Below are 18,850 nucleotides of genomic sequence, written 5' to 3'. Positions count from 1 at the left end.
GCCTTATAAGTACCGCACGCTGACCAATTACGCTACTTGAGCCAAAAACAGCAATGTACTCATGCGTTTTACACAATTAACAATAGATAAAACACACAAAGGTGGGATAAGCAGTTATGATTACCAAAGCGATTCCTTGAGGCCCCTGGGTTCTCACTTGATTTATTAAAGCAGTGCCATCGGCAGAAATTGTGTCGAGTATCTTTGTAAAGCAAATGAGATATTAACAACAAAGACGCTAGAGGGTGAGGCTAGAACTCACAACCTCAGCATTGCTCTGCAGTGTACTGCCTTTTACATATCGCACGCTGTCCAATTACATTACTGGAGCCTATAAATGATGTTTTACTCATGCTTTTTAGACAAATAACAATAGATAAAACACATACAAAGGTAGGATAACCAGTCATGATTACCAAAGGGATTCCTTGAGGCCCCTGGGTTCTCACTGGATTTATTAAAGCAGTGCCATCAGCAGAAATTGTGTCGAGTGTCTCTGTAAAGCAAATTAAATATTAACAACAAAGACGCTAGAGGGTGAGGCTAGAACTCACAACCTCAGCATTGCTCTGCAGTGTACTGTCTCATAAGGACCGCGCGCTGACCAAATATGCTACTGGAGCCAATAACCTGCAATGTACTCATTTTTTTTACACAATTAAACAATAGATAAAACACATATAAAGGTCAGATTGCCAGTCACGACTACCAAGGAGTTTCTTTGGGCCCCTGGGTTCTAACTGGATGTAATAAAGCAGTGCCATCGGCAGAAATTGTGTCAAGTATCTCTGTAAAGCAAATGAAATATTAACAACAAAGACGCTAGAGGGTGAGGCCAGAAGTCACAACCTCAGCATTGCTCTGCAGTGTACTGCCTTTTACGTATCGCACGCTGTCCAATTACATCACTGGAGCCTATAAATGATGTTTTACTCATGCTTTTTAGACAAATAACAATAGATAAAACACATACAAAGGTAGGATAACCAGTCATGATTACCAAAGGGATTCCTTGAGGCCCCTGGGTTCTCACTGGATTTATTAAAGCAGCGCCATCGGCAGAAATTGTGTCAAGTATCTCTGTAAAGCAAATGAAATATTAACAACAAATATGCTCCAGGTAAGGCTTGAACTCACAACCTCAGCATTGCTCTGCAGTGTACTGCGCGCTGACCAATTACGCTACTGGAGCCAATAACCTACAATGTACTCATTTTTTTTACACAATTAAACAATAGATAAAACACATATAAAGGTCAGATTGCCAGTCACGACTACCAAGGAGTTTCTTCGGGGCCCCTGGGTTCTAACTGGATGTAATAAAGCAGTGCCATCGACAGAAATTGTGTCGAGTATCTCTGTAAAGCAAATGAGATATTAACAACAAAGACGATAGAGGGTGAGGCTAGAACTCACAACCTCAGCATTGCTCTGCAGTGTACTGCCTTTTACGTATCGCACGCTGTCCAATTACATCACTGGAGCCTATAAATGATGTTTTACTCATGCTTTTTAGACAAATAACAATAGATAAAACACATACAAAGGTAGGATAACCAGTCATGATTACCAAAGGGATTCCTTGAGGCCCCTGGATTCTCACTGGATTTATTAAAGCAGCGCCATCGGCAGAAATTGTGTCGAGTATCTCTCTAAAGCAAATGAGATATTAACAACAAAGATGCTCCAGGTAAGGCTTGAACTCACAACCTCGGCATAGGTCTGCAGTGTACTGCCTTATAAGTACCGCGCGCTGACCAATTACGCTACTGGAGCCAGTAACCTGTGATGTACTCATGCTTTTTACACAATTAAACAATAGATAAAACACATACAAAGCTGAGATTGCCAGTCACGACTACGAAGGAGACTCTTTGGGGCCCCTGGGTTCTAACTGGATATATTAAAGCAGTGCCATCGGCAGAAAGTGTGGCGAGTATCTTTGTAAAGCAAATGAGATATTACCAACAAAGATGCCAGAGGGTGAAGCTTGAACTCACAACCACGGCATTGCTCTGCAGTGTACTGCCTTATAAGTACCGCGCACTGACCAATTACGCTACTGGAACCAATAACCTGCAATGTACTCATTCTTTTTACACAATTAAACAATAGATAAAACAGATACAAAGGTCAGATTGCGAGTCATGACTACCAAGGGGATTCTTTGGGGGCCCCTGGGTTCTCACTGGATGTATTACAGCAGTGCCATCGGCAGAATTTGTGACGAGTATCTCTGTAAATCAAATGACATATTAACAACAAAGATGCTCCAGGTGAGGCTTGAACTCACAACCTCGGCATTGCTCTGCAGTGTACTGCCTTATAAGTACCGCGCGCTGACCAATTACGCTACTGGAGCCAATAACCTGTGATGTACTCATGCTTTTTACATATAACAATATATAAAACACATACAAAGGTGAGATTGCGAGTCATGACTACCAAGGGGATTCTCTGGGGCCCCTGGGTTCTAACTGGATGTATTACAGCAGTGCCATCGGCAGAATTTGTGACGAGTATCTCTGTAAATCAAATGAGATATTAACAACAAAGATGCTCCAGGTGAGGCTTGAACTCACAACCTCGGCATTGCTCTGCAGTGTACTGCCTTATAAGTACCGCGCGCTGACCAATTACGCTACTGGAGCCAATAACCTGTGATGTACTCATGCTTTTTACATATAACAATATATAAAACACATACAAAGGTGAGATTGCGAGTCATGACTACCAAGGGGATTCTCTGGGGCCCCTGGGTTCTAACTGGATGTATTAAAGCAGTGCCATCGACAGAAATTGTGTCGAGTATCTCTGTAAAGCAAATGAAATATTAACAACAAAGATGCTCCAGGTAAGGCTTGAACTCACAACCTCGGCATTGCTCTGCAGTGTACTGCCTTATAAGTACCGCACGCTGACCAATTACGCTACTTGAGCCAAAAACAGCAATGTACTCATGCGTTTTACACAATTAACAATAGATAAAACACACAAAGGTGGGATAAGCAGTTATGATTACCAAAGCGATTCCTTGAGGCCCCTGGGTTCTCACTTGATTTATTAAAGCAGTGCCATCGACAGAAATTGTGTCGAGTATCTTTGTAAAGCAAATGAGATATTAACAACAAAGACGCTAGAGGGTGAGGCTAGAACTCACAACCTCAGCATTGCTCTGCAGTGTACTGCCTTTTACATATCGCACGCTGTCCAATTACATTACTGGAGCCTATAAATGATGTTTTACTCATGCTTTTTAGACAAATAACAATAGATAAAACACATACAAAGGTAGGATAACCAGTCATGATTACCAAAGGGATTCCTTGAGGCCCCTGCGTTCTCACTGGATTTATTAAAGCAGTGCCATCAGCAGAAATTGTGTCGAGTGTCTCTGTAAAGCAAATGAAATATTTAAAACAAAGACGCTAGAAGGTGAGGCTTGAACTCACAACCTCGGCATTGCTCTGCAGTGTACTGCCTTATAAGTACCGCGCGCTGACCAATTACGCTACTGAAGCCAATAACCTGTGATGTACTCATGCTTTTTACACAATTAAACAATAGATAAAACACATACAAAGCTGAGATTGCCAGTCACGACTACGAAGGAGACTCTTTGGGGCCCCTGGGTTCTAACTGGATGTATTAAAGCAGTGCCATCGGCAGAAAATGTGTCAAGTATCTCTGTAAAGCAAATCAGATAATAACAACAAACATGCTTCAGGTGAGGCTTGAACTCAACCCTCGGCAGTGTACTGCTTTATAAGTACCACATGCTAACCATATTATGTTAGCTGTGTTTTACCGATGGTTTTACAGAAATGACGACAGAATAATCACACACAAATGTCAGATTGCCAGCCATGGCCACCACTGGGATTTTTGCTGGGCCCTGGGTTCTAACTGGATGTATTACAGCAGTGCCATCGGCAGAGATTGTGGGAAATTATGCTTTCTGGTAAAGCAAATGAGATATTAACAAAAAGATGCTCCAGGTGAGCCATGGACTCAACCTCGGCATTGCTCTGCAGTGTACTGCCTTGTAAGTACCGCACGCTGACCAATTACGCTACTGGAGCCAATAACCTGTGATGTACTCATGCTTTTTACACAATTAAACAATAGATAAAACACATACAAAGCTGAGATTGCCAGTCACGACTACGAAGGAGACTTTTTGGGGCCCCTGGGTTCTAACTGGATGTATTAAATGACACACACAAATGTCAGATTGCCAGCCATGGCCACCACTGGGATTTTTGCTGGGCCCTGGGTTCTAACTGGATGTATTACAGCAGTGCCATCGGCAGAGATTGTGGGAAATTATGCTTTCTGGTAAAGCAAATGAGATATTAACAAGAAAGATGCTCCAGGGGAGGCTTGAACTCACAACCTCGGCATTGCTCTGCAGTGTACTGCCTTATAAGTACCGCGCGCTGACCAATTACGCTACTGGAGCCAATAACCTGTGATGTACTCATGCTTTTTACACAATTAAACAATAGATAAAACACATACAAAGCTGAGATTGCCAGTCACGACTACGAAGGAGACTCTTTGGGGCCCCTGGGTTCTAACTGGATGTATTAAAGCAGTGCCATCGGCAGAAATTGTGTCAAGTATCTCTGTAAAGCAAATCAGATAATAACAACAAACATGCTTCAGTTGAGGCTTGAACTCAACCCTCGGCAGTGTACTGCTTTATAAGTACCACATGCTGACCATATTATGTTAGCTGTGTTTTACCGATGGTTTTACAGAAATGACGACAGAATAATCACACACAAATGTCAGATTGCCAGCCATGGCCACCACTGGGATTTTTGCTGGGCCCTGGGTTCTAACTGGATGTATTACAGTAGTGCCATCGGCAGAGATTGTGGGAAATTATGCTTTCTGGTAAAGCAAATGAGATATTAACAACAAAGATGCTCCAGGTGAGCCATGGACTCAACCTCGGCATTGCTCTGCAGTGTACTGCCTTGTAAGTACCGCACGCTGACCAATTACGCTACTGGAGCCAATAACCTGTGATGTACTCATGCTTTTTACACAATTAAACAATAGATAAAACACATACAAAGCTGAGATTGCCAGTCACGACTACGAAGGAGACTTTTTGGGGCCCCTGGGTTCTAACTGGATGTATTAAATGACACACACAAATGTCAGATTGCCAGCCATGGCCACCACTGGGATTTTTGCTGGGCCCTGGGTTCTAACTGGATGTATTACAGCAGTGCCATCGGCAGAGATTGTGGGAAATTATGCTTTCTGGTAAAGCAAATGAGATATTAACAAGAAAGATGCTCCAGGTGAGGCTTGAACTCACAACCTCGGCATTGCTCTGCAGTGTACTGCCTTATAAGTACCGCGCGCTGACCAATTACGCTACTGGAGCCAATAACCTGTGATGTACTCATGCTTTTTACACAATTAAACAATAGATAAAACACATACAAAGCTGAGATTGCCAGTCACGACTACGAAGGAGACTCTTTGGGGCCCCTGGGTTCTAACTGGATGTATTAAAGCAGTGCCATCGGCAGAAATTCTGTCAAGTATCTCTGTAAAGCAAATCAGATAATAACAACAAACATGCTTCAGGTGAGGCTTGAACTCAACCCTCGGCAGTGTACTGCTTTATAAGTACCACATGCTGACCATATTATGCTAGCTGTGTTTTACCGATGGTTTTACAGAAATGACGACAGAATAATCACACACAAATGTCAGATTGCCAGCCATGGCCACCACTGGGATTTTTGCTGGGCCCTGGGTTCTAACTGGATGTATTACAGCAGTGCCATCGGCAGAGATTGTGGGAAATTATGCTTTCTGGTAAAGCAAATGAGATATTAACAACAAAGATGCTCCAGGTGAGCCATGGACTCAACCTCGGCATTGCTCTGCAGTGTACTGCCTTGTAAGTACCGCACGCTGACCAATTACGCTACTGGAGCCAATAACCTGCGCTCTACTCATGCTTTTTACAAATAACAATAGATAAAACACATACAAAGGTCAGATTGACAGTGACGACTACCAAGGAGATTCTTTGGGGCCCCTGGATTCTCACTGGATGTATTACAGCAGTGCCATCGGCAGAAATTGTGACGAGTATGTCTGTAAATCAAATGAGATGTTAACGACAAAGATGCTCCAGGTGAGGCTTGAACTCGCAACCTCGGCAATGCTCTGCAGTGTACTGCCTTAAAAGTATCGTGCTGTGTCCAATTACACCACTGGAGCGTGTAAACAATGTTTTACTCATGCTTTTTAGACAAATAACAATAGATAAAACACATACAAAGGTAGGAACAAATAACAATAGATAAAACTCATACAAAGGTCAGATTGGCAGTGACAACTACCAAGGAGTTTCTTTGGGTCCCTGGGTTCGGCAGAAATTGTGTCGAGTATCTCTGTTAAGCAAACGAGATATTAACAACAAAGGTGCTAGAGGGTGAGGCTTGAACTCACAACCTCAGCATTGCTCTGCAGTGTACTGCCTTGTAAGTACTGCGCGCTGACCAATTACGCTACTGGAGCCAATAACCTACAATGTACTCATTTTTTTTACACAATTAAACAATAGATAAAACACATATAAAGGTCAGATTGCCAGTCACGACTACCAAGGAGTTTCTTTGGGGCCCCTGGGTTCTAACTGGATGTAATAAAGCAGCGCCATCGACAGAAATTGTGTCGAGTATCTCTGTAAAGCAAATGAGATATTAACAACAAAGACGCTAGAGGGTGAGGCTAGAACTCACAACCTCAGCATTGCTCTGCAGTGTACTGCCTTTTACGTATCGCACGCTGTCCAATTACATCACTGGAGAATATAAATGATGTTTTACTCATGCTTTTTAGACAAATAACAATAGATAAAACACATACAAAGGTAGGATAACCAGTCATGATTGCCAAAGGGATTCCTTGAGGCCCCTGGATTCTCACTGGATTTATTAAAGCAGCGCCATCGGCAGAAATTGTATCGAGTATCTCTCTAAAGCAAATGAGATATTAACAACAAAGATGCTCCAGGTGAGGCTTGAACTCACAACCTCGGCATTGCTCTGCAGTGTACTGCCTTATAAGTACCGCGCGGTGACCAATTACGCTACTGTAGCCAATAACCTGCCATGTACTCATTTTTTTTACACAATTAAACAATAGATAAAACACATATAAAGGTCAGATTGCCAGTCACGACAACCCAGGAGTTTCCTTGGGGCCCCTGGGTTCTAACTGGATGTAATAAAGCAGTGCCATCGGCAGAAATTGTGTCGAGTATCTCTGTTAAGCAAACGAGATATTAACAACAAAGGTGCTAGAGGGTGAGGCTTGAACTCACAACCTCAGCATTGTTCTGCAGTGTACTGCCTTATAAGTACTGCGCGCTGACCAATTACGCTACTGGAGCCAATAACCTACAATGTACTCATTTTTTTTAATCAATTAAACAATAGATAAAACACATATAAAGGTCAGATTGCCAGTCACGACTACCAAGGAGTTTCTTTGGGGCCCCTGGGTTCTAACTGGATGTAATAAAGCAGTGCCATCGACAGAAATTGTGTCGAGTATCTCTGTAAAGCAAATGAGATAATAACAACAAACATGCTTCAGGTGAGGCTTGAACTCAACCCTCGGCAGTGTACTGCTTTATAAGTACCACATGCTGACCATATTATGCTAGCTGTGTTTTACCGATGGTTTTACAGAAATGACGACAGAATAATCACACACAAATGTCAGATTGCCAGCCATGGCCACCACTGGGATTTTTGCTGGGCCCTGGGTTCTAACTGGATGTATTACAGCAGTGCCATCGGCAGAGATTGTGGGAAATTATGCTTTCTGGTAAAGCAAATGAGATATTAACAACAAAGATGCTCCAGGTGAGCCATGGACTCAACCTCGGCATTGCTCTGCAGTGTACTGCCTTGTAAGTACCGCACGCTGACCAATTACGCTACTGGAGCCAATAACCTGCGCTCTACTCATGCTTTTTACAAATAACAATAGATAAAACACATACAAAGGTCAGATTGACAGTGACGACTACCAAGGAGATTCTTTGGGGCCCCTGGATTCTCACTGGATGTATTACAGCAGTGCCATCGGCAGAAATTGTGACGAGTATGTCTGTAAATCAAATGAGATGTTAACGACAAAGATGCTCCAGGTGAGGCTTGAACTCGCAACCTCGGCAATGCTCTGCAGTGTACTGCCTTAAAAGTATCGTGCTGTGTCCAATTACACCACTGGAGCGTGTAAACAATGTTTTACTCATGCTTTTTAGACAAATAACAATAGATAAAACACATACAAAGGTAGGAACAAATAACAATAGATAAAACTCATACAAAGGTCAGATTGGCAGTGACAACTACCAAGGAGTTTCTTTGGGTCCCTGGGTTCGGCAGAAATTGTGTTGAGTATCTCTGTTAAGCAAACGAGATATTAACAACAAAGGTGCTAGAGGGTGAGGCTTGAACTCACAACCTCAGCATTGCTCTGCAGTGTACTGCCTTGTAAGTACTGCGCGCTGACCAATTACGCTACTGGAGCCAATAACCTACAATGTACTCATTTTTTTTACACAATTAAACAATAGATAAAACACATATAAAGGTCAGATTGCCAGTCACGACTACCAAGGAGTTTCTTTGGGGCCCCTGGGTTCTAACTGGATGTAATAAAGCAGCGCCATCGACAGAAATTGTGTCGAGTATCTCTGTAAAGCAAATGAGATATTAACAACAAAGACGCTAGAGGGTGAGGCTAGAACTCACAACCTCAGCATTGCTCTGCAGTGTACTGCCTTTTACGTATCGCACGCTGTCCAATTACATCACTGGAGAATATAAATGATGTTTTACTCATGCTTTTTAGACAAATAACAATAGATAAAACACATACAAAGGTAGGATAACCAGTCATGATTGCCAAAAGGAATTCCTTGAGGCCCCTGGATTCTCACTGGATTTATTAAAGCAGCGCCATCGGCAGAAATTGTGACGAGTATGTCTGTAAATCAAATGAAATATTAACAACAAAGATGCTCCAGGTGAGGCTTGAACTCACAACCTCGGCATTGCTCTGCAGTGTACTGCCTTATAAGTACCGCGCGCTGACCAATTACGCTACTGAAGCCAATAACCTGTGATGTACTCATGCTTTTTACACAATTAAACAATAGATAAAACACATACAAAGCTGAGATTGCCAGTCACGACTACGAAGGAGACTCTTTGGGGCCCCTGGGTTCTAACTGGATGTATTAAAGCAGTGCCATCGGCAGAAATTGTGTCAAGTATCTCTGTAAAGCAAATCAGATAATAACAACAAACATGCTTCAGGTGAGGCTTGAACTCAACCCTCGGCAGTGTACTGCTTTATAAGTACCACATGCTAACCATATTATGTTAGCTGTGTTTTACCGATGGTTTTACAGAAATGACGACAGAATAATCACACACAAATGTCAGATTGCCAGCCATGGCCACCACTGGGATTTTTGCTGGGCCCTGGGTTCTAACTGGATGTATTACAGCAGTGCCATCGGCAGAGATTGTGGGAAATTATGCTTTCTGGTAAAGCAAATGAGATATTAACAAAAAGATGCTCCAGGTGAGCCATGGACTCAACCTCGGCATTGCTCTGCAGTGTACTGCCTTGTAAGTACCGCACGCTGACCAATTACGCTACTGGAGCCAATAACCTGTGATGTACTCATACTTTTTACACAATTAAACAATAGATAAAACACATACAAAGCTGAGATTGCCAGTCACGACTACGAAGGAGACTTTTTGGGGCCCCTGGGTTCTAACTGGATGTATTAAATGACACACACAAATGTCAGATTGCCAGCCATGGCCACCACTGGGATTTTTGCTGGGCCCTGGGTTCTAACTGGATGTATTACAGCAGTGCCATCGGCAGAGATTGTGGGAAATTATGCTTTCTGGTAAAGCAAATGAGATATTAACAAGAAAGATGCTCCAGGGGAGGCTTGAACTCACAACCTCGGCATTGCTCTGCAGTGTACTGCCTTATAAGTACCGCGCGCTGACCAATTACGCTACTGGAGCCAATAACCTGCAATGTACTCATGCTTTTTACACAAATAACAATAGATAAAACACATACAAAGGTGGGATAACCAGTCATGATTACCAAAATGATTCATTGAGGCCCGTGGGTTCTCACTGGATTTATTACAGCAGTGCCATCGGCAGAAATTGTATCGAGTATCTCTGTAAAGCAAATCAGATAATAACAACAAACATGCTTCAGTTGAGGCTTGAACTCAACCCTCGGCAGTGTACTGCTTTATAAGTACCACATGCTGACCATATTATGTTAGCTGTGTTTTACCGATGGTTTTACAGAAATGACGACAGAATAATCACACACAAATGTCAGATTGCCAGCCATGGCCACCACTGGGATTTTTGCTGGGCCCTGGGTTCTAACTGGATGTATTACAGTAGTGCCATCGGCAGAGATTGTGGGAATTTATGCTTTCTGGTAAAGCAAATGAGATATTAACAACAAAGATGCTCCAGGTGAGCCATGGACTCAACCTCGGCATTGCTCTGCAGTGTACTGCCTTGTAAGTACCGCACGCTGACCAATTACGCTACTGGAGCCAATAACCTGTGATGTACTCATGCTTTTTACACAATTAAACAATAGATAAAACACATACAAAGCTGAGATTGCCAGTCACGACTACGAAGGAGACTTTTTGGGGCCCCTGGGTTCTAACTGGATGTATTAAATGACACACACAAATGTCAGATTGCCAGCCATGGCCACCACTGGGATTTTTGCTGGGCCCTGGGTTCTAACTGGATGTATTACAGTAGTGCCATCGGCAGAGATTGTGGGAAATTATGCTTTCTGGTAAAGCAAATGAGATATTAACAACAAAGATGCTCCAGGTGAGCCATGGACTCAACCTCGGCATTGCTCTGCAGTGTACTGCCTTGTAAGTACTGCACGCTGACCAATTACGCTACTGGAGCCAATAACCTGTGATGTACTCATGCTTTTTACACAATTAAACAATAGATAAAACACATACAAAGCTGAGATTGCCAGTCACGACTACGAAGGAGACTTTTTGGGGCCCCTGGGTTCTAACTGGATGTATTAAATGACACACACAAATGTCAGATTGCCAGCCATGGCCACCACTGGGATTTTTGCTGGGCCCTGGGTTCTAACTGGATGTATTACAGCAGTGCCATCGGCAGAGATTGTGGGAAATTATGCTTTCTGGTAAAGCAAATGAGATATTAACAAGAAAGATGCTCCAGGGGAGGCTTGAAGTCACAACCTCGGCATTGCTCTGCAGTGTACTGCCTTATAAGTACCGCGCGCTGACCAATTACGCTACTGGAGCCAATAACCTGTGATGTACTCATGCTTTTTACACAATTAAACAATAGATAAAACACATACAAAGCTGAGATTGCCTGTCACGACTACGAAGGAGACTCTCTGGGGCCCCTGGGTTCTAACTGGATGTATTAAAGCAGTGCCATCGGCAGAAATTCTGTCAAGTATCTCTGTAAAGCAAATCAGATAATAACAACAAACATGCTTCAGGTGAGGCTTGAACTCAACCCTCGGCAGTGTACTGCTTTATAAGTACCACATGCTGACCATATTATGCTAGCTGTGTTTTACCGATGGTTTTACAGAAATGACGACAGAATAATCACACACAAATGTCAGATTGCCAGCCATGGCCACCACTGGGATTTTTGCTGGGCCCTGGGTTCTAACTGGATGTATTACAGCAGTGCCATCGGCAGAGATTGTGGGAAATTATGCTTTCTGGTAAAGCAAATGAGATATTAACAACAAAGATGCTCCAGGTGAGCCATGGACTCAACCTCGGCATTGCTCTGCAGTGTACTGCCTTGTAAGTACCGCACGCTGACCAATTACGCTATTGGAGCCAATAACCTGCGCTCTACTCATGCTTTTTACAAATAACAATAGATAAAACACATACAAAGGTCAGATTGACAGTGACGACTACCAAGGAGATTCTTTGGGGCCCCTGGATTCTCACTGGATGTATTACAGCAGTGCCATCGGCAGAAATTGTGACGAGTATGTCTGTAAATCAAATGAGATGTTAACGACAAAGATGCTCCAGGTGAGGCTTGAACTCGCAACCTCGGCAATGCTCTGCAGTGTACTGCCTTAAAAGTATCGTGCTGTGTCCAATTACACCACTGGAGCGTGTAAACAATGTTTTACTCATGCTTTTTAGACAAATAACAATAGATAAAACACATACAAAGGTAGGAACAAATAACAATAGATAAAACACATACAAAGGTCAGATAGGCAGTGACAACTACCAAGGAGTTTCTTTGGGTCCCTGGGTTCGGCAGAAATTGTGTCGAGTATCTCTGTTAAGCAAACGAGATATTAACAACAAAGGTGCTAGAGGGTGAGGCTTGAACTCACAACCTCAGCATTGCTCTGCAGTGTACTGCCTTATAAGTACTGCGCGCTGACCAATTACGCTACTGGAGCCAATAACCTACAATGTACTCATTTTTTTTACACAATTAAACAATAGATAAAACACATATAAAGGTCAGATTGCCAGTCACGACTACCAAGGAGTTTCTTTGGGGCCCCTGGGTTCTAACTGGATGTAATAAAGCAGCGCCATCGACAGAAATTGTGTCGAGTATCTCTGTAAAGCAAATGAGATATTAACAACAAAGACGCTAGAGGGTGAGGCTAGAACTCACAACCTCAGCATTGCTCTGCAGTGTACTGCCTTTTACGTATCGCACGCTGTCCAATTACATCACTGGAGAAAATAAATGATGTTTTACTCATGCTTTTTAGACAAATAACAATAGATAAAACACATACAAAGGTAGGATAACCAGTCATGATTACCAAAGGGATTCCTTGAGGCCCCTGGATTCTCACTGGATTTATTAAAGCAGCGCCATCGGCAGAAATTGTATCGAGTATCTCTCTAAAGCAAATGAGATATTAACAACAAAGACGCTAGAGTGTGAGGCTAGAACTCACAACCTCAGCATTGCTCTGCAGTGTACTGCCTTATAAGTACTGCGCGCTGACCAATTACGCTACTGGAGCCAATAACCTACAATGTACTCATTTTTTTTAATCAATTAAACAATAGATAAAACACATATAAAGGTCAGATTGCCAGTCACGACTACCAAGGAGTTTCTTTGGGGCCCCTGGGTTCTAACTGGATGTAATAAAGCAGTGCCATCGGCAGAAATTGTGTCAAGTATCTCTGTAAAGCAAATGAAATATTAACAACAAAGACGCTAGAGGGTGAGGCTAGAACTCACAACCTCAGCATTGCTCTGCAGTGTACTGCCTTTTACGTATGGCACGCTGTCCAATTACATCACTGGAGCCTATAAATGATGTTTTACTCATGCTTTTTAGACAAATAACAATAGATAAAACACATACAAAGGTAGGATAACCAGTCATGATTACCAAAGGGATTCCTTGAGGCCCCTGGATTCTCACTGGATTTATTAAAGCAGCGCCATCGGCAAAAATTGTATCGAGTATCTCTCTAAAGCAAATTAGATATTAACAACAAAGATGCTCCAGGTGAGGCTTGAACTCAAAACCTCGGCATTGCTCTGCAGTGTACTGCCTTATAAGTACCGCACGGTGACCAATTACGCTACTGTAGTCAATAACCTGCCATGTACTCATTTTTTTTTACACAATTAAACAATAGATAAAACACATATAAAGGTCAGATTGCCAGTCACGACAACCAAGGAGTTTTCTTGGGGCCCCTGGGTTCTAACTGGATGTAATAAAGCAGTGCCATCGGCAGAAATTGTGTCGAGTATCTCTGTAAAGCAAATGAGATATTAACAACAAAGACGCTAGAGTGTGAGGCTAGAACTCACAACCTCAGCATTGCTCTGCAGTGTACTGCCTTATAAGTACTGCGCACTGACCAATTACGTCACTGGAGCCTGTAAATGATGTTTTACTCATGCTTTTTAGACAAATAAAAATAGATAAAACACATAGAAAGGTCAGATTGGCAGTCACAAGTACCAAGGAGTTTCTTTGGGGCCCCTGGGTTCTCACTGGATGTATTACAGCAGTGCCATCGGCAGAAATTGTGACGAGTATCTCTGTAAATCAAATGAGATGTTAACGACAAAGATGCTCCAGGTGAGGCTTGAACTCGCAACCTCGGCAATGCTCTGCAGTGTACTGCCTTAAAAGTATCGTGCTGTGTCCAATTACACCAGTAGTACACTCTGCAGTGTACTGCCTTATAAGTACCGCGCGCTGACCAATTACGCTACTGGAGCCAATAACCTGTGATGTACTCATGCTTTTTACACATATAATCAATAGATAAAACACATACAAAGCTGAGATTGCCTGTCACGACTACGAAGGAGACTCTTTGGGGCCCCTGGGTTCTAACTGGATGTATTAAAGCAGTGCCATCGGCAGAAATTCTGTCAAGTATCTCTGTAAAGCAAATCAGATAATAACAACAAACATGCTTCAGGTGAGGCTTGAACTCAACCCTCGGCAGTGTACTGCTTTATAAGTACCACATGCTGACCATATTATGCTAGCTGTGTTTTACCGATGGTTTTACAGAAATGACGACAGAATAATCACACACAAATGTCAGATTGCCAGCCATGGCCACCACTGGGATTTTTGCTGGGCCCTGGGTTCTAACTGGATGTATTACAGCAGTGCCATCGGCAGAGATTGTGGGAAATTATGCTTTCTGGTAAAGCAAATGAGATATTAACAACAAAGATGCTCCAGGTGAGCCATGGACTCAACCTCGGCATTGCTCTGCAGTGTACTGCCTTGTAAGTACCGCACGCTGACCAATTACGCTATTGGAGCCAATAACCTGCGCTCTACTCATGCTTTTTACAAATAACAATAGATAAAACACATACAAAGGTCAGATTGACAGTGACGACTACCAAGGAGATTCTTTGGGGCCCCTGGATTCTCACTGGATGTATTACAGCAGTGCCATCGGCAGAAATTGTGACGAGTATGTCTGTAAATCAAATGAGATGTTAACGACAAAGATGCTCCAGGTGAGGCTTGAACTCGCAACCTCGGCAATGCTCTGCAGTGTACTGCCTTAAAAGTATCGTGCTGTGTCCAATTACACCACTGGAGCGTGTAAACAATGTTTTACTCATGCTTTTTAGACAAATAACAATAGATAAAACACATACAAAGGTAGGAACAAATAACAATAGATAAAACACATACAAAGGTCAGATAGGCAGTGACAACTACCAAGGAGTTTCTTTGGGTCCCTGGGTTCGGCAGAAATTGTGTCGAGTATCTCTGTTAAGCAAACGAGATATTAACAACAAAGGTGCTAGAGGGTGAGGCTTGAACTCACAACCTCAGCATTGCTCTGCAGTGTACTGCCTTATAAGTACTGCGCGCTGACCAATTACGCTACTGGAGCCAATAACCTACAATGTACTCATTTTTTTTACACAATTAAACAATAGATAAAACACATATAAAGGTCAGATTGCCAGTCACGACTACCAAGGAGTTTCTTTGGGGCCCCTGGGTTCTAACTGGATGTAATAAAGCAGCGCCATCGACAGAAATTGTGTCGAGTATCTCTGTAAAGCAAATGAGATATTAACAACAAAGACGCTAGAGGGTGAGGCTAGAACTCACAACCTCAGCATTGCTCTGCAGTGTACTGCCTTTTACGTATCGCACGCTGTCCAATTACATCACTGGAGAAAATAAATGATGTTTTACTCATGCTTTTTAGACAAATAACAATAGATAAAACACATACAAAGGTAGGATAACCAGTCATGATTACCAAAGGGATTCCTTGAGGCCCCTGGATTCTCACTGGATTTATTAAAGCAGCGCCATCGGCAGAAATTGTATCGAGTATCTCTCTAAAGCAAATGAGATATTAACAACAAAGACGCTAGAGTGTGAGGCTAGAACTCACAACCTCAGCATTGCTCTGCAGTGTACTGCCTTATAAGTACTGCGCGCTGACCAATTACGCTACTGGAGCCAATAACCTACAATGTACTCATTTTTTTTAATCAATTAAACAATAGATAAAACACATATAAAGGTCAGATTGCCAGTCACGACTACCAAGGAGTTTCTTTGGGGCCCCTGGGTTCTAACTGGATGTAATAAAGCAGTGCCATCGGCAGAAATTGTGTCAAGTATCTCTGTAAAGCAAATGAAATATTAACAACAAAGACGCTAGAGGGTGAGGCTAGAACTCACAACCTCAGCATTGCTCTGCAGTGTACTGCCTTTTACGTATCGCACGCTGTCCAATTACATCACTGGAGCCTATAAATGATGTTTTACTCATGCTTTTTAGACAAATAACAATAGATAAAACACATACAAAGGTAGGATAACCAGTCATGATTACCAAAGGGATTCCTTGAGGCCCCTGGATTCTCACTGGATTTATTAAAGCAGCGCCATCGGCAAAAATTGTATCGAGTATCTCTCTAAAGCAAATGAGATATTAACAACAAAGATGCTCCAGGTGAGGCTTGAACTCAAAACCTCGGCATTGCTCTGCAGTGTACTGCCTTATAAGTACCGCACGGTGACCAATTACGCTACTGTAGTCAATAACCTGCCATGTACTCATTTTTTTTTACACAATTAAACAATAGATAAAACACATATAAAGGTCAGATTGCCAGTCACGACAACCAAGGAGTTTTCTTGGGGCCCCTGGGTTCTAACTGGATGTAATAAAGCAGTGCCATCGGCAGAAATTGTGTCGAGTATCTCTGTAAAGCAAATGAGATATTAACAACAAAGACGCTAGAGTGTGAGGCTAGAACTCACAACCTCAGCATTGCTCTGCAGTGTACTGCCTTATAAGTACTGCGCGCTGACCAATTACGTCACTGGAGCCTGTAAATGATGTTTTACTCATGCTTTTTAGACAAATAAAAATAGATAAAACACATAGAAAGGTCAGATTGGCAGTCACAAGTACCAAGGAGTTTCTTTGGGGCCCCTGGGTTCTCACTGGATGTATTACAGCAGTGCCATCGGCAGAAATTGTGACGAGTATCTCTGTAAATCAAATGAGATGTTAAAGACAAAGATGCTCCAGGTGAGGCTTGAACTCGCAACCTCGGCAATGCTCTGCAGTGTACTGCCTTAAAAGTATCGTGCTGTGTCCAATTACACCACTGGAGCCTGTAAACAATGTTTTACTCATGCTTTTTAGACAAATAACAATAGATAAAACACATACAAAGGTCAGATTGGCAGTCACAACTACCAAGGAGTTTCTTTGGGGCCCCTGGGTTCGGCAGAAATTGTGTCGAGTATCTCTGTGAAGCAAATGAGATATTAACAACAAAGACGCTAGAGGGTGAGGCTAGAACTCACAACCTCAGCATTGCTCTGCAGTGTATTGCCTTTTACGTATGGCACGCTGTCCAATTACATCACTGGAGCCTATAAATGATGTTTTACTCATGCTTTTTAGACAAATAACAATAGATAAAACACATACAAAGGTAAGATAACCAGTCATGATTACCAAAGGGATTCCTTGAGGCCCCTGGGTTCTCACTGGATTTATTAAAGCAGTGCCATCGCCAGAAATTGTGTTCGAGTATCTCTGTAAAGCAAATGAGATATTAACAAGAAAGATGCTCCAGGTGAGGCTTGAACTCACAACCTCGGCATTGCTCTGCAGTGTACTGCCTTATAAGTACCGCGCGCTGACCAATTACGCTACTGAAGCCAATAACCTGTGATGTACTCATGCTTTTTACACAATTAAACAATAGATAAAACACATACAAAGCTGAGATTGCCAGTCACGACTACGAAGGAGACTCTTTGGGGCCCCTGGGTTCTAACTGGATGTATTAAAGCAGTGCCATCGGCAGAAATTGTGTCAAGTATCTCTGTAAAGCAAATCAGATAATAACAACAAACATGCTTCAGGTAAGGCTTGAACTCAACCCTCGGCAGTGTACTGCTTAAGAGTACGAGTATCTCTGTAAAGCAAATGAGATATTAACAAGAAAGATGCTCCAGGTGAGGCTTGAACTCACAACCTCGGCATTGCTCTGCAGTGTACTGCCTTATAAGTACCGCGCGCTGACCAATTACGCTACTGGAGCCAATAACCTGTGATGTACTCATGCTTTTTACACAATTAAACAATAGATAAAACACATACAAAGCTGAGATTGCCAGTCACGACTACGAAGGACAAGAAAGATGCTCCAGGTGAGGCTTGAACTCACAACCTCGGCATTGCTCTGCAGTGTACTGCCTTATAAGTACTGCGCGCTGACCAATTACGCTACTGGAGCCAATAACCTACAATGTACTCATTTTTTTAATCAATTAAACAATAGATAAAACACATATAAAGGTCAGAATGTCAGTCACAACTACCAAGGAGTTTCTTTGTGGCCCCTGGGTTCTAACTGGATGTAATAAAGCAGTGCCATCGACAGAAATTGTGTCGAGTATCTCTGTAAGGCAAATGAGATACTAACAACAAGCAAATGAAATATTAACAACAAAGATGCTCCAGGTGAGGCTTGAAATCACAACCTCGCCATTGCTCTGCAGTGTACTGCCTTATAAGTACCGCGCGGTGACCAATTACGCTACTGGAGCCAATAACCTGCAATGTACTCATGCTTTTTACACAAATAACAATAGATAAAACACATACAAAGGTGGGATAACCAGTCATGATTACCAAAATGATTCATTGAGGCCC

General features: G+C 42.5%; 11 non-coding genes across 11 annotated transcripts; all 11 read right to left on the bottom strand.

Moving 5' to 3' along the window:
- Positions 1–1,682: 1,682 nt before the first annotated feature.
- Positions 1,683–1,776, bottom strand: trnai-uau (transfer RNA isoleucine (anticodon UAU)). Its single transcript has 2 exons — positions 1,739–1,776; positions 1,683–1,718 (listed from the first exon to the last, which is right to left on the bottom strand). It is a non-coding gene; the product is annotated as a tRNA-Ile (tRNA).
- A 492-nt stretch (positions 1,777–2,268) lies between these two features.
- Positions 2,269–2,362, bottom strand: trnai-uau (transfer RNA isoleucine (anticodon UAU)). The gene is made up of 2 exons: positions 2,325–2,362; positions 2,269–2,304 (listed from the first exon to the last, which is right to left on the bottom strand). It is a non-coding gene; the product is annotated as a tRNA-Ile (tRNA).
- Positions 2,363–2,557: 195 nt separating this feature from the next.
- Positions 2,558–2,651, bottom strand: trnai-uau (transfer RNA isoleucine (anticodon UAU)). Its single transcript has 2 exons — positions 2,614–2,651; positions 2,558–2,593 (listed from the first exon to the last, which is right to left on the bottom strand). It is a non-coding gene; the product is annotated as a tRNA-Ile (tRNA).
- Positions 2,652–4,368: 1,717 nt separating this feature from the next.
- Positions 4,369–4,462, bottom strand: trnai-uau (transfer RNA isoleucine (anticodon UAU)). Its single transcript has 2 exons — positions 4,425–4,462; positions 4,369–4,404 (listed from the first exon to the last, which is right to left on the bottom strand). It is a non-coding gene; the product is annotated as a tRNA-Ile (tRNA).
- An 848-nt stretch (positions 4,463–5,310) lies between these two features.
- Positions 5,311–5,404, bottom strand: trnai-uau (transfer RNA isoleucine (anticodon UAU)). The gene is made up of 2 exons: positions 5,367–5,404; positions 5,311–5,346 (listed from the first exon to the last, which is right to left on the bottom strand). It is a non-coding gene; the product is annotated as a tRNA-Ile (tRNA).
- Positions 5,405–9,074: 3,670 nt separating this feature from the next.
- trnai-uau (transfer RNA isoleucine (anticodon UAU)) lies at positions 9,075–9,168 on the bottom strand. Its single transcript has 2 exons — positions 9,131–9,168; positions 9,075–9,110 (listed from the first exon to the last, which is right to left on the bottom strand). It is a non-coding gene; the product is annotated as a tRNA-Ile (tRNA).
- Positions 9,169–10,015: 847 nt separating this feature from the next.
- Positions 10,016–10,109, bottom strand: trnai-uau (transfer RNA isoleucine (anticodon UAU)). Its single transcript has 2 exons — positions 10,072–10,109; positions 10,016–10,051 (listed from the first exon to the last, which is right to left on the bottom strand). It is a non-coding gene; the product is annotated as a tRNA-Ile (tRNA).
- A 4,130-nt stretch (positions 10,110–14,239) lies between these two features.
- trnai-uau (transfer RNA isoleucine (anticodon UAU)) lies at positions 14,240–14,390 on the bottom strand. Its single transcript has 2 exons — positions 14,353–14,390; positions 14,240–14,275 (listed from the first exon to the last, which is right to left on the bottom strand). It is a non-coding gene; the product is annotated as a tRNA-Ile (tRNA).
- A 3,367-nt stretch (positions 14,391–17,757) lies between these two features.
- trnai-uau (transfer RNA isoleucine (anticodon UAU)) lies at positions 17,758–17,851 on the bottom strand. The gene is made up of 2 exons: positions 17,814–17,851; positions 17,758–17,793 (listed from the first exon to the last, which is right to left on the bottom strand). It is a non-coding gene; the product is annotated as a tRNA-Ile (tRNA).
- Positions 17,852–18,142: 291 nt separating this feature from the next.
- trnai-uau (transfer RNA isoleucine (anticodon UAU)) lies at positions 18,143–18,236 on the bottom strand. Its single transcript has 2 exons — positions 18,199–18,236; positions 18,143–18,178 (listed from the first exon to the last, which is right to left on the bottom strand). It is a non-coding gene; the product is annotated as a tRNA-Ile (tRNA).
- A 101-nt stretch (positions 18,237–18,337) lies between these two features.
- trnai-uau (transfer RNA isoleucine (anticodon UAU)) lies at positions 18,338–18,431 on the bottom strand. Its single transcript has 2 exons — positions 18,394–18,431; positions 18,338–18,373 (listed from the first exon to the last, which is right to left on the bottom strand). It is a non-coding gene; the product is annotated as a tRNA-Ile (tRNA).
- Positions 18,432–18,850: the final 419 nt, after the last annotated feature.

The sequence above is a fragment of the Betta splendens genome, chromosome 16, assembly GCF_900634795.4.
Source record: "Betta splendens chromosome 16, fBetSpl5.4, whole genome shotgun sequence".
In the NCBI taxonomy this organism is placed as follows: Eukaryota; Metazoa; Chordata; class Actinopteri; order Anabantiformes; family Osphronemidae; genus Betta; species Betta splendens.
The sequence above is the reverse complement of the archived record's forward strand: the minus strand, read 5'-3'. Positions and strand labels throughout refer to the sequence as shown.